At 45.0% G+C, this 15,612-nt stretch overlaps 1 pseudogene; it reads left to right on the forward strand.

Annotated features, from left to right (window-relative positions):
* The first annotated feature begins 1,189 nt into the window (after positions 1–1,189).
* LOC111951523 (F-box DNA helicase 1-like) lies at positions 1,190–14,496 on the forward strand (annotated as a pseudogene).
* Positions 14,497–15,612: the final 1,116 nt, after the last annotated feature.

Below are 15,612 nucleotides of genomic sequence, written 5' to 3' on the forward strand. Positions count from 1 at the left end.
GCAGGTGTTCTTGAAACAACATGATGGAGTCGTCCACTAAATGTAATGCTGCTTGGGTGAGGATGGTAAATGGCCATTGCTAGCTAGCCAACTACTGTAACTTGCTAATGCATGTCACCCATCTGTAAACTTAACTGTACGTTAATCGGTACGCATTTACCTCAGTACTGACCCAAAACACAGGACTGGTGTCAGGAAGTTGTGTGTGAGAGTGTAGCATTGATGTAGGGATGTACTCACAGCCCTGGTGATGTTTCAGGAAAAGCCAAGCGAAGGCACCTGAGCTTAGACGAGTTTCGTGAAATTAGTAGGAGACCAGAGGGCAGCCAACACCTCACACTGTCACACTCGCAGGCACAGCAATTCAGACCCCAACCTGTGGGTTGTACCCCAGAACACCCACAAAGAGAGAGGTACTGTACATTTGTGTATTATAGTTTTTTTTACTCTTGAGACCTGAAGTGATGTAACATTTTGTACACGTATCATTTACCTTGTCATCCCCTCCCTTTGCTCCCTCTTCTCTCTTCCCTGGATCTCAGATGCGAGTGATGACCAGCAGCAGGGGATCACTCAGTTTTTCCCCTGTGATTGGTGTGGTCAGGGTGTTCAGTCCTCAGAAAGCAGCCCTGTCCCAGGGCTCAGGTTCCATAAAACCGAGGGACTCAATGGAGAGCTCATCCCCTAAATGGAGACTGAGGAGGCACTAGCCACCCCTATGAAGGAGGAACCTGAGGATGGGAAGGTGGACTATCTGGAGGGGCTGACAACGGAAATGTTTGGGGACGACAAGGAGTTTGAGCTCTGTTGGTCAGATCCAGACCCAGCCTTTATGAATCACCATGAGGAGGTGGCGGCCCTGCCTGATGCCCTCTACGGCCTCTTGAGAAGCAGCAGGGGCCTGGCCCATCCCCAGGGTTACGTGGAAGTCCTCCCAGAGGAGGTGCTGATGCTGGTTTTGAGCCTCCTGCCTGCTGAGGACCTCTACTGTAATGTCAGCCTGGTCTGCCAACGCTGGAGGAACATTATCACCCAGTCACTGGTGAGAGCCTGGGACAGGGGGAGGAAGTTAAGGTTAAAGTTATGAAGATAAGCTAGTGTAAGAATGTTAATAGATGTGCTGTATACATTATTTTGGGTTCAGTTGTGTCTTTGGGCCCTGTGTGTAGTTTGTGCCCTGGAAGAAGCTGCATTACCGCTACACGAAGAAGGAGACTGATGCCGTGAAGGAGATCAACGCCATCCTGGAAACCCATAGAATCATAAAGAATGACCAGGAGAGCTTCCTCCATATAGTTGAGTAAGGACTCTTTACTTTAAACTGTTCCTTTGGGCCATTTCTGATCTATTCTGTGTGTGTGTGTGTGTGTGTGTTTTTATTTCTATTTTCCAGGTTCATGGCCCAGTATAAGTCCAGTCAGAGGGTGAAGCCTGGGGCAGTGTTAGAGTGTGAGGACACATCGTCTGTTCCCTCAGGCTGAGGCCTGCATTAAACAGACTCCCAAAAATGGAGGGTATTGAGGGGGTACGGAGCCCCACACGTACTCCTCTGTGATGGCTCTCCCTTCAGCCAGCGCCATCACAGAGTACCTCAGTGCCATGGCAACCATGCTGCTCGCCATGAGGAGGAACGACATCAACATCAGCAACAGGTAAAGATGGAAGTTATATAGAGATGGACATGTACAAACAGATGGATAGACAGGCGGACATTGACGGTCTCTCTCTCCACCTCTGTTCTCCTTCCTCCACTCCAGGTGGCACTACATCTTCTATGTCCTTCACCTGATGGAGAACGCCCTGCCCACAGCAATAACCAATCAGAGTGGGTGAGGACTGATATCTTTCTAGAAGGAAGTATTTTGAATGAATCAGTCATAACCCGAGTCTCATGCCCAGTCCTCTTTCTCCCAGGAGAGTCCAGGTTCAGGTGACCCACGAACAGCAGCAGATCCTCAACCACGACATCCATAGAGACCACGTGGTCAAGATCATGGCCTTCGCCGGTACCGCCAGACCACTACTACCAACATCATGCCACAGCTGTGTTTTTACAGAAAACAAGTTAGATATAGAGTTGGTACTTTTGCTAGCATTCTCTGAATTGTCGCTAGAGGGCACCATCTTCCTGTCAGTTCAGCTCAGTCTGTGATTCATCAGTTCAGCTCAGTCTGTGATTCATCAGTTTAGGATGAGGATACTCTTTCTATATCGTGACAATTGTCAAATCAAACTTTGTCACATGRGCCGAATACAACAAGTGTAGACTTTACTGTGAAATGTTTACTTACAAGCCCTTAACCAACAGTGCAGTTCAAGAAGAAGAAAATATTTACCAAGTAGGCTAAAATAAAAAAGTAATAATAAAAAGTAATACAATAAGAATAACGAGGCTATATACAGGGGGCACCGGTACCGAGTCAGTGTGCAGGGGTACAGGTTAGTTGAGGTAATCTGTACATGTAGGTGGGGGTGAAGTGACTATGCATAGGTAACAAACAAACAGTGAATAGCAGCAGTGTTCGGGGTGGGGGTGGGGGGTGTCAATGTAAATTGTCCGGTGGCGATTTTTATGAATTGTTCAGTAGTCTAATGGCTTGGGGGTAGAAGCTGTTAAGGAGCCTTTTGGTCCTAGACTTGGCGCTCCAGTACCGCTTGCTGTGCGGTATCAGAGAAAACAGTCTATAACTAGGGTGACTGGAGTCTCTGACAATTTTATGGGCTTTCCTCTGACACCGCCTATTATATAGGTCCTGTATGGCAGGAAGCTTGGCCCCAGTGATGTACTGGGCCGTTCGCACTACCCTCTGTAGCGCCTCGCGGTCAGATGCTGAGCAGTTGCCATACCAGGCGGTGATGCAACCGGTCAGGATGCTCTCGATAGTAGAACCTAGAGAATCTGGGGACCCATGCCAAATCTTTTCAGTCTCCTGAGGGGGAAAAGGTTTTCTCATGCCCTCTTCATGACTGTCTTGGTATGTTTGAACCATGATAACTCGTTGGTGATGTAGACACCAAGAAACTTGAGACTCTCGACCCGCTCCACTACAGCCTCGTCGATGTTAATGTTCGGCCCGCCTTTTCCTGTAGTCCACGATCAGCTCCTTTGTAGAGTAGTTCAAGTGGATCCACACACACACACGAATGGTCCACCCCACTTCACAAAAAAGCCCACATTGTGAGCTGTTGATTGTGCCCTACGTGTGAATGTTCCTGCTGTGAAGTAGTGTAGGGGTTAAATGTTGTTGCTGTGTTCCAGTCACAGGGAAGACCACCACCCTAATTTGGTACGCTCAGCAGAGGCCACACCTCCACATGGCCTTCAACAAGTCTGTGGCCACCCAGGCCCAGCGCTGTTTCCCCAGCAACGTGGACTGCAGGACGGTCCACTCCATGGCTTTCGGGGCCGTCTGCTTGTCTGTCGGTCTAGACCAGTTTCTGTCCTTATGTCTAGAACAGTTTTGTTCCATATGTCTGGTTGTCGTCAGTCTGTCAGTAAAGCCATTCAATCAGTTCAATCAGTCATCCAGTTGGCCATGTTCAGGTCCCTTTCCCCTCTCTCCCAGTTACCAGGAGTTGAAGAAGTTGTCTAGMAACGTGAAGCCCTTCTCTGTGGCCTGGGTGCTGCCTAAGGGCAGCGGGGGCTTCGTCAAGGTGGTCACCCTGACCCTCAATGCCTACATGGCCTTGGCCGACACACACATCACCCGCAACCACGTACAGAAACACACATGGCACAGTGACCGTGCCTGACCGCAATGCAAAAAGGGTAAGTGTTATACTCAAAAACCTCTCCTCCCAAAGAAACATCCAACACACACATTCACACACCAGAAAACACACACTTTCTCTTCTCAAAGCTTTTGGTTTGGTTCAGAGATTGCCTACATTGGAGCCACGATTCTCCAAGTGTGTAAGAAAGTGTAGAAGATTCTGGTAGGAGGAAAACAAATCAAATCTTATTTGTCACATACATATGGTTAGCAGATGTTAATGCGAGTGTAGCGAAAATGCTTGTGCTTCTAGTTCCGACCATGCAGTAATATCTAACAAGTAATCTAACCTAACAATTTCACAACAACTACCTTATACACACAAGTGTAAAGGAATGAATAAGAATAGGTACAAAAAAATATATGAATGAGTGATGGCCGAACGGCATAGGCAAGATGCAGTAGATGGTATAGAGTACAGTATATACATATGTGTTACGAGAATTTTGTTCTCAATGTTCTTAAACTGAACTTCAATTAAACTACTCAGTCTGCAACCCAGAGTTTGTAAGATTCTAGTTGAATGAAACAGACCCGAGTCACAGCTTACAATAATCAGAAAGTTTATTCACGAGAGCTCTAAAAATCATACAATGCACATTTGGTTATATACCTCACATTTGGTCATCAATGCCCCTCTTCTCCTAACACTATCAATACTATTTACCWGTCTTCTCCTACACATTCATTGCTTATCATATCCTGCCACATGTTACACAATTTACTGCAAATCTAACGGTTTCTCCCCTCCCTGGTTGGGGAGACCTCTTTTCCTGTTATCAGTTTCACAGTGGTCACAAGTTGTCTGCCACAGTTCCTTGTCTGTTAACAGTTCCTTTTTTCCTATGAACACACTGTCTCGCCTATACTGCTAAATGGCAAAGTCTTAACAGGAAAGGAGGCAGGGCAGTGGGAAGATGGCAGTGCAGTGGGAGGCGAGTTATAAGTGGATCGAGAATTCAATGAGGCCTTTGGGAAGAAGGGCTTACATTTTGTGCACTTAAACGTCCGAAGCCTACTACCGAAGATCGATGAGATACGCCTGTTGGTTTGCAAATCAGAGGTGGGTGTCTTATGTTTTACTGAGACATGGTTGGATTCATCTGTTTGTGACTCAGACATTGAGATAAGTAATTACTCTGTTGTCAGGAAGGATCGGAATCGGAACGGTGGGGMAATATGTGCGTTTGTAAGATCAGACATTGCTTTTAACGTCAGATCAGATTTAAACGCTGATCTGGAGATTGTCTGGCWGGATATCTGCCTTCCKAAAACCAAGCCGATTTTGTTGGGGGTGTGTTATAGGCCGCCCAAGCAGAATGCATTCTATGAAGGTCTTGAAATTGTGTTGTCAAACTGTAATGATTCGCTGTTGAAGGAAATAATTTTGTTAGGGGWTTTCAATASTGATGTCTGCAAAAAGAATAGCCCAACCCACAATGTATTTATGCACTTTTGTAGATCACTTGCTCTGACCCAAATTATAAAAGATCCCACCAGGATATGTGAAACAGTGCAAAGTACAATTGACTTAATATTGGTGTCTGATAAATCTAAAATATCGCAGAGTGGAGTAATAGTCTATGGAATCAGTGATCATTTTATTACATTTTGCACAAGGAGGATTTTTAAAGATATATTTAAGTGTCACAAAACCGTTAGAATCAGAGGACTCAAAAAATACTGTGTAGAAAAGTTTAGGGAGGAAGAAGGTAAAATTGACTGGTCACCTGTGCTAGATAGTGTAGGGGTAGACAGTGCCTGGGAAGCCTTTAAATGTAGATTCCTTGATGTGGTGAATGTGATGGCTCCCATTAGACGGGTCAGGGTAAAGCAGAGATCTAGCCTTTGGTTTAATCATGAGATTCTAGAATCTATCCAAGCAAGGAATAAGGCCTTTAAGAAATGTAAGAACTCTCAAGAGCAGGATGATTTTGTCCTATATAAACATCCCAGAAATGAAGCACAGAGCTTAGGTCACTCGTTTTGCACATTCTAACGTTCAATCGAACAGTAACTGAATGCCGCAATGACTGTCTGCCTATTTTATGTCGCAAGCCAAGGCAACTCATCTCACTGTCTGTAGGAGCAAACCATTTTCATGAACGGGGTGGTGTACCTAATAAACTGATTCTTAACGTTTGGACAGGAGCTATAATCCAAATTTAAACTGTGTGTCCTTATTGCTTGAATTCAGGTTTGGCTGCATTGCTTTCAAATGGGGAAAAATTGCTTCTGTGATTTTTGTTGATAACGTCACTTTCCCGGGTGGAGTTTTGGCTTGCCTGGTAACATCACCAGGCCATATACATTTAATATAATAACAAATAGAGTTCCAAACCTCTCGGCTAAAAACAGCTAGTTTTCAGATGACATATCCCTACCATTAGACCCCTCTGCTCGGGGATTGATCCACACTGGTTAATTAATGCACCGCTTTGGTGCCCTTCCCTCCCAACTTGGACAGCAACATTCTTGCTTGAAAAATATTTATTTGCTAAAAAGGTATTTGTTTCTTCGTGACCATTTTAATGTAAAACTATTATAGTAAGGACTTAATTGTTACCCAGAAATTACTTGAAATGAGAACGGCTACATTGGACCTTTTTAAAGGTTGACTCAGCAAAATTACGTTGCGTTACGTAAGATGCAAGAGTTCGCGCTCACACCTTCACACTTCGCATGGGTTCAATTTGTGTTCTTAGAGCCTGGTAGGTATGGGACCAAAACAAATGAGTTTAGCTTCGCGCTTTTTCGCTCTAAGTTGTCGCTGAAAGTGACCCACTATGTTGACTTCGTGCACCTACTTCATATTGCTAGGTCTAAAGTTGATTTTCAGAATGATGTAAACATCCCTGTAAAATATCCATGGTGTTCCATGACTACTGTGTTCTTATTTTGTTCACTTGGTTCTGTTTAGATCAGTTTGCTTTAAAGGGAAGATTGCAGAATTAAGTTGCTATTAAACATTCTGATTTGTTTCATCCTTCAAACAAAGTCCCAATACAACATATCACGTTACATTTGTATTTTGAGAATTGTATATTTTACTTGACCGAAGATATGTCGGAAAAGTGACCTAAAGGGGAGCACTACACGAGTAGGTGTGAAGCCACTGTTCACATAAGACGGTGAAGACCGACATCATACGGATGAGTCCTATTGTGATACAATTTTTTGTGGGGTAATGTAACCACTTATACAGCTCCCAGGCTTTTAGCATAGCTCCTTTTATATCCCTGATTTCCCTGACCAGCTAACCACGAGCAGCCTTGAAACACATCACATATAAGCAGTTCAGCACATCAATATTTATCCTACTGTTGAACAAAATCAAGATAAAACTTTACCATCACAATAGATATTGAACGTCTATATGTAACCGATGTGAAATGGCTAGCTAGTTGGCGGTGGTGCGCTCTAAATAGCGTTGAGACCTTGAAGTAGTTGTTCCCCTTGCTCTGCAAGGGCCACGGCTTTTGTGGCGCGGTGGGTAGCGATGCTTCGTGGGTGTCAGTTGTCTATGTGTGCAACTTGGAAAATTCCTGAAAATTATGTCATGGCTTTAGAAGCTTCTGATATGCTTATTGACATAATTTGAGTCAATTGGAGGTGTACCTGTGGATGTATTTCAAGGCCTACCTTCAAACTCAGTGCCTCTTGCTTGACATCATGGGAAAATCATAAGAAATCAGCCAAGACCTCAGGAAAAAAATTGTAGACCTCCTGGTTCATCCTTGGGAGCAATTTCCAAATGCCTGAAGGTACCACGTTCATCTGTACAAACAATAGTACGCAAGTATAAACACCATGGGACCACGCAGCCGTCATACCGCTCAGGAAGGAGACGCGCTCTGTCTCCTAGAGATGAACGTACTTTGGTGCGAAAAGTGCAAATCAATCCCAGAACAACAGCAAAGGACCTTGTGAAGATGCTGGAGGAAACGGGTACAAAAGTATCTATATCAACAGTAAAATGAGTCCTATATCGACATAACCTGAAAGGCCGCTCAGCAAGGAAGAAGCCACTGCTCCAAAACCGCCATAAAAAAGCCAGACTACGGTTTGCAACTGCACATGGGGACAAAGATTGTACTTTTTGGAGAAATGTCCTCTGGTCTGATGAAACAAAATAGAACTGTTTGGCCATTATGACCATCGTTATGTTTGGAGGAAAAAGGGGGATGCTTGCAAGCCGAAGAAACCATCCCAACCGTGAAGCACGGGGTTGGCAGCATCATGTTGTGGGGTGCTTTGCTGCAGGAGGGACTGGTGCCCTTCACAAAATAGATGGCATCATGAGGTAGGAAAATTATGTGGATATATTGAAGCAACATCTCAAGACATCAGTCAGGAAGTTAAAGCTTGGTCGCAAATGGGTCTTCCAAATGGACAATGACCCCAAGTATACTTCCAAAGTTGTTGCAAAATGGCTTAAGGACAACAAAGTCAAGGTATTGGAGTGGCCATCACAAAGCCCTGACCTCATCCTATAGAAAATTTGTGGGCAGAACTGAAAAAGCGTGTGTGAGCAAGAAGGCCTACAAACCTGACACCAGCTCTGTCAGGAGGAATGGGTCAAAATTCACCCAAACTTATTGTAGGAAGTTTTTGGAAGGCTACCCGAAATGTTTGACCCAAGTTAAACAATTTAAAGGCAGTGCTACCAAATACTAATTGAGTGTATGTAAACTTCTGACCCACTAGGAATGTGATGAAAGAAATAAAAGCTGAAATAAATAATTCTCTACTATTATTCTGACATTTCACGTTCTTAAAATAAAGTGGTGATCCTAACTGAACTAAGACAGGGAATTTTTTACTAGTGTTAAATGTCAGGAATTGTGACAAACTGAGTTTAAATGTATTTAGCTAAGGTGTATGTAAACTTCCGACTTCAACTGTATAATGGCTACCATGATATCCTGCAGGTTATATCGGCAAATAAAGTTCGGGAAGTTTAGCAAAAATACCTTGAAATAAACAATTACATTAATCAGATTGGTATTTCACCATTTATTTTCTGTAAAACGTGGAGTATTCTGTTGATGGAGTTGTTGTAGCTTGCTTGATAACGTTAGCGAGCTTTTTCCATCCCCAAACACCATGCTAGATTCGTGTAAGTGGGCCAGTTCGTTTTGCATGGCCCGGTGCACTTAGCTGGCAAGCATCGTTTTTTTATCACTCTTCCACTGTTGGTAGCAATCGTTTAGGGGAAATTGTGTCCCGGATATGACAGAAGCGTCAGGTGTTCCTCTGGCCCAGTCTACCCGCGGTACTATCCTCACGAAGTGTTTTCTTCCCATCTTCTCGCATTTCGACCAAACATGCATGCCGGGGTTGTGCCGAAAATCTCCCCCGACAGAATTCTGCCCCCCCTTCCAATTTCCTTAATTTTGTGGCTAGTCAAATACTTTCTATAGAACAAACTAGACGTCAGGATAGACAACCGAAATTAATAATTAATGTATGTGCGTTATTAAACATAGAGGTACGGGCGACATGGGCAGCCGCCCTTGGCATCTTGCCGTGGGCGACACGGGGCGGGAGCTGAACGGGGGTTCGCCCAGGGTGCCATACAAGCTAGAACCGCCACATACACTTAAAACAAATAGCCAAACCGAAAACTACTAAGACTGTCTCTTATACACATCTAGATGTGTATAAGAGACAGAAACTGACAACGGAGTGAAGGGCAGAAATCTCAACTAGCAAGGAAGTCGCAGAAATGAAGAACGCGAAGGGGGGGGGGGGGGGGGGTTTCTGGCAGGGGGAGATTTAAGGCACAACACCGGTAAACAGCGGTTGTAGTTCACTGCCGCCACCACCAGGCTGTTCCATTCTTGACATCAAATATGCAATATATTGTTGGTATGAGTTTTTGATCAATGTAATTCAAATGGAGAAAATAGTGTGTGTGTATAACATTTTTTTTATACATTTTTGCATAAAGACCGTTTTAGATGGAATATCATCAATCTACGTTGTTAGATTTGTGTAAATATATAGTGCAACCTGCCCTTTAGTGTGTGTCCATCCCCAGGCTGTGTGCAGGGTAAGACTGTGGACTTGCTGTGTCCCCTGGGGTTGAGTCCTGGCCGGGGCAAGTTAGCAGTACTGTCTTTCTCTAACACCTCCGTGTTCGACCAAGCTGTCTGACTCACCGACGCCAACCCCCGCTGTAGGCTGCACATCGTAGGGGTGAGTGTCCACACACACACACACACACACAATGTGTTTGGGTCTTGTGTAAGACATGTATTTTCCACTCCAGGGAGTGAAGAATTTTGGGCTGAACAGAATCATGGGCATTTGGGTTCTGATGCAGCCAGAAAACAACCGCTCTTGAGGTGAGTGGTGCACACACTGCCCCTTGCCTCAGTTCTGCAATTCTAATACAAGTGAATTAGTATGTTGTACCTATGTGACATCTGTTTTTGGTTAGACAGTATCCTGCCTTGGCTCTCTCAATGCTCATTGTTTTATTGGTTGGGTCTTTTGCGTCAATAGGTTTAGCTCTACCCTGCAGTGTAACTATCTCCCTCCCTTTTTAAACATGCTCCCTTCTCTCTCTGTTCTCTAGTCATCAAGGACAGCTTCATCCATAGGTTCACCCAGCAGAGTCTGGGGGGCTACTTTGGGCTGAAGAGTTATGCTAAAAACACAGAAGACCATGAGTTGGAGGGCAAACTCTCCATGGTGGAGAAATACAACAACCCTGAGCTGGTGGAACGCCTCTACGGCTGCACAGAGAGAGAGGCCCAACACGCAGGTACACACACAGTTACATACTGTACACACACACTGTATAGACACACATACACACAGGTACATACTGCACATGCACACACACACACAAACATACACACAAGTACAGTACATGCCACCACACACACACACACAGAGTTATGAATTGCTGTATTTGTATTTGAGAGTCTGATCTTTCTCATTTGTCTCAACTCTCCCCTGCTCTTTCTCTTTCTCTCTCTCAGATTTTATCCTGGGGACAGTCCATAAGTCAAAGGGTCTGGAGTTTGACACGGTGGTGATCACTGATGATTTTGCTAAGGTACCCTGTGCCGCCCACAACTTACCCAGACTTTCCAGCTGCTCAGGAGGTGTGTGTGTGTGTGTGTGTGCAATCCTTAGGCAATCAAACCTATCCAAATACCAACTCTTATCTAAGGCCAAGGACTGTTTGCATTGGTCCACGGCCTACGCCCAATCAGAACATTGGTTAATGTATTACAGTCCAGATTATAGTACCAATGTTTGCTAGTGGCTGACTCCACTGTTTTCTCCCTCGTCCTCGGGGTGACATCCCAGACGATGAGTGGAACCTGCTGTATGTGGCGGTGACACGGGCCAAGAGCTCTCTGGTCATCACCAAGAACATCACCAACATCCTCACACTGGCTGGGGTGAGAGCACTGATCACTGGAGGCTGGTGAGTGGAGGACGGCTCATAATAATGGCTGGAATGGAGTGTATTTGAATGGTATGAAACACCTGGAAACCGTGTTTGATTCCATTTAGGCCATTATTATGAGTCGTCCTCCCCTCAGCAGCCTCCACTGGCACTGACCCGCTCCACTACACTCCATCCCTCTTCACTTGTCTCTCTCTCTCTATTCTTCCACTCCACCCCCCTCTACCCCTCCATAATCCTCTCCATCACTCTCTAACACACTCCTTCGCTATACTTAACTCTCTCCTATTCCCAGTCTCTTTCTTTCTTTTATGTGTGTTCTTTCTCAAACACCGTCTCAGATCACAGAGAAATGTACAAGCTGTTCATTGAAGCAGGATGTTGTGGTAATGTAGTTATGAGAAAGCCTCATTCCTCTTTGGGTGGCATTTATGTGACGCAAATGAGCACGTCACTGTGCAAGTGAATGTGTTCCAATTTAATTTGTGTTCTGTGAAAGCCTCCTCCCATAGCCTGGTGGTCTAGTCTGTGTTGTTAGCCAACCCTCTGTGTGTATGGCTTGACAGTGATTGGAAAGTAGGAAACACTACAGCACGCACAGTATGGGACCAAGGCTCAAAAAGCTTCTCAGAGCAGGAGTGCTGATCTAGGGCCAGGTCCACCTGTCCATATCATTATTTTCCTTGTGAGCTAAACTGATCCTAGATCAGCACTCCTATTCTGAGACGCTTTGTCTCCTGAGGACAAGAGTTAACCCCCCCCCCCCCCCCTCTCTGCTCCGTGCGGGAGTATCATAACCACATCATGCCCGACTGGCCTCTCGCCATGTGCAAGCTGCCACTCAAATACGTAAGGCCCCGCTTCCTCCTCCCCGCCACAATACCACATTCTGATTTGCAATGTCTCTCAACCAGACCTGCTCATTTCAGATAGGTGTGTGTGTAGGAGTTCTAGAAAAATTGCCCACATTCTGCGAACAGCTAACCAGTCAGGCCTGTTAGCCAACTGTAATACCTAGTCAGTCGGTCAGAGGGCACTTACTGGGAAATCATGTTATCCCTGTTACATTTAGTGTGCCTGAGCTGTGCTGAGGCGGTAAATGTTAAGTCATAAAAGGGATTCATTACATACAGCTGATTGTAGTTGAGATGGTGAACTCCTTTTCATTCACAAAGCTTGTATGTACAGTGAGGGGAAAAAAGTATTTGATCCCCTGCTGATTTTGTACGTTTGCCCACTGACAAAGAAATTATCAGTCTATAATTTTAATGGTAGGTTTAATTGAACAGTGAGAGACAGAATAACAACAAAATGTTATAAATAACAACAAAATGTTATAAATTGATTTGCATTTTAATGAGGGAAATAAGTATTTGACCCCCTCTCAATCAGAAAGATTTCTGACTCCCAGGTGTCTTTTATACAGGTAAGGAGCTGAGATTAGGAGCACACTCTTAAAGGGAATGCTCCTAATCTCAGTTTGTTACCTGTATAAAAGACACCTGTCCACAGAAACAATAAATCAATCAGATTCCAAACTCTTCACCATGGCCAAGACCAAAGAGCTCTCCAAGGATGTCAGGGACAAGATTGTAGACCTACACAAGGCTGGAATGAGCTACAAGACCATCGCCAAGCAGCTTGGTGAGAAGGTGACAACAGTTGGTGCGATTATTCGCAAATGMAAGAAACACAAAAGAACTGTCAATCTCCCTCGGCCTGGGGCTCCAAGCAAGATCTCACCTCGTGGAGTTACAATGATCATGAGAACGGTGAGGAATCAGCCCATAACTACACGGGAGGATCTTGTCAATGATCTCAAGGCAGCTGGGACCATAGTCACCAAGAAAACAATTGGTAACACACTACGCCGTGAAGGACTGAAATCCTGCCGCGTCCGCAAGGTCCCCCTGCTCAAGAAAGCACATATACATGCCCGTCTGAAGTTTGCCAATGAACATCTGAATGATTCAGAGGACAACTGGGTGAAAGTGTTGTGGTCAGATGAGACCAAAATGGAGRTCTTTGGCATCAACTCAACTCGCCGTGTTTGGAGGAGGAGGAATGCTGCCTATGACCCCAAGAACACCATCCCCACCGTCAAACATGGAGGTGGAAACATTATGCTTTAGGGGTGTTTTTCTGCTAAGGGGACAGGACAACTTCACCGCATCAAAGGGATGATGGACGGGGCCATGTAGCGTCAAATCTTGGGTGAGAACCTCCTTCCCTCAGCCAGGGCATTGAAAATGGGTCGTGGATGGGTATTCCAGCATGACAATGACCCAGAACACACGGCCAAGGCAACAAAGGAGTGGCTCAAGAAGAAGCACATTAAGGTCCTGGAGTGGCCTAGCCAGTCTCCAGACCTTAATCCCATAGAAAATCTGTGGAGGGAGCTGAAGGTTCGAGATGGCAACGTCAGCCTCGAAACCTTAATGACTTGGAGAAGATCTGCAAAGAGGAGTGGGACAAAATCCCTCCTGAGATGTGTGCAAACCTGGTGGCCAATTACAAGAAACGTCTGACCTCTGTGATTGCCAACAAGGGTTTTGCCACCATGTACTAAGTCATGTTTTGCAGAGGGGTCAAATACTTATTTCCCTCAGTAAAATGCAAATCAATTTATAACATTTTTGACAGGCGTTTTTCTCGATTTTGTTGTTGTTATTCTGTCTCTCACTGTTCAAATAAACCTACCATTTAAAATTATAGACGGATCATTTCTTTGTCAGTGGGCAAACGTACAAAATCAAATACTTTCCCCCCTCACTGTATGTGACTGACTGACTCTCTGTCTCGGTGTGTTGTAGATGGATAGTGCAGACGATGGAGGTCCTATGTGTGGGGCGTGTGTGTTGCAGCGTATCGGCCCCACGGCCAGTCTCCTAGCCTCCCCGGAACTGCTCAAGGTCCTGCCAGTGACGGAGGAGCACCTGAACCTGCCCATCAACTACGCTTTGCTGATGGCACTCTTCTGGGAGACTCGCACACACACAAACTCAACATGCTGCTTGAACTGTTCTGAGAACACACACACTCAACATGAACCTCTCCACTGATGTTGTCATGGAAAAAATACCTCTGTGTAATAGGCATTTGAACTAGCCAATTATGGACCAGAGGGTAACAGTGTGGAACAGAGTTACTCAGCCAATCTCCTAGAACCTAGAGACACTGACAACGTGGTACCCTTGATGACGATTGGCCTAGACCTGCCCCCCATGATCTCTGTTAGTCAAAAGTTGTGTTCCTTGCTGATTGGGTAAAAAATAAACAGATTCAGTGTCTTTAGTCTGAGTACTTTGAGGTTAACAACATAAGCATCRTCATAAGTCATGTCCATTGTTTCCATGAAGGCACAGATGCCAATACTCTAAAGGAGACGGTAAAGACAGGTATTTATGAATTGTGGTTAGTTTGGAATGTAATTTAAAGTGTATTAGTGTTTGGAAGGAGTAAGATGACTTCWCACCCGCCAACAAACTGCCATATAAGGAATAGGTGCCTTTTGGGATGGGGCCTGTGGCTGTGTTCGAGAGGATCAAAACCTGCAATGTATCATGGGTAAATTGACTGAGTAACAGATCTACACATAATAATGAGTCGTTATCTATGATGCAAGGTGATTTGTAGATCAGTAACTCGGCAGTCGCCTGCAGTCGTTTTGATGCTCTTGAACATTTCTCCAATCTACCCACCTGACAAATATGGCATATCAAAAGCTGATTAAACAGCATGATCATTACACAGGTGCACCTTGTGCTGTGGACAATAAAAGGCCACTCTAAAATGTGCAGTTTCTTCACAACAAAATGTTACAGATGTCTCAAGTTTTGAGGGAGCGTTCAATTGGCATGCTGACTGGAAGCTGTTGACAGAATTTAATGTTAATATCTCTGCCATAAGCAACCTCCAACGTTGTTTTAGAGAACATGGCAGTACATCCAACTGGCCTCAAAACCACAGACCACGTGTAACCACGCCAGCCCAGGATCTCCACATCCGGCTTCTTCACATTTGCATTTTCTCGATGGCAATTTAAATGCACAGAGATACCGTAACGAGATCCTTAGGCCCATTGTTGTGCCATTCATCCAACGCCATCACCTCATGTTTCAGCATGATAATGCACGGCCCCATGTCACAAGGATCTGTACACAATTCCTGAAAGCTAAAAATGTCCCAGTTCTTCCATGGCCTGCATACTCACCAGACATCCATTGAGCATGTTTGGGATGCTCTGGATCGACACGTACGACAGCATGTTTCAGTTCCCGCCAATATCCAGCAACTTCGCAGTCATTGAAGAGGAGGGGGACAACATTCCGCAGGCCACAATCAACAGCCTGATCAACTATGCGAAGGAGATGTCTTGCGCTGCATGAGGCAAATGTTGGTCACACCAGA

Source organism: Salvelinus sp. IW2-2015, linkage group LG24 (genome assembly GCF_002910315.2).
Source record: "Salvelinus sp. IW2-2015 linkage group LG24, ASM291031v2, whole genome shotgun sequence".
NCBI classification, from domain to species: Eukaryota; Metazoa; Chordata; class Actinopteri; order Salmoniformes; family Salmonidae; genus Salvelinus; species Salvelinus sp. IW2-2015.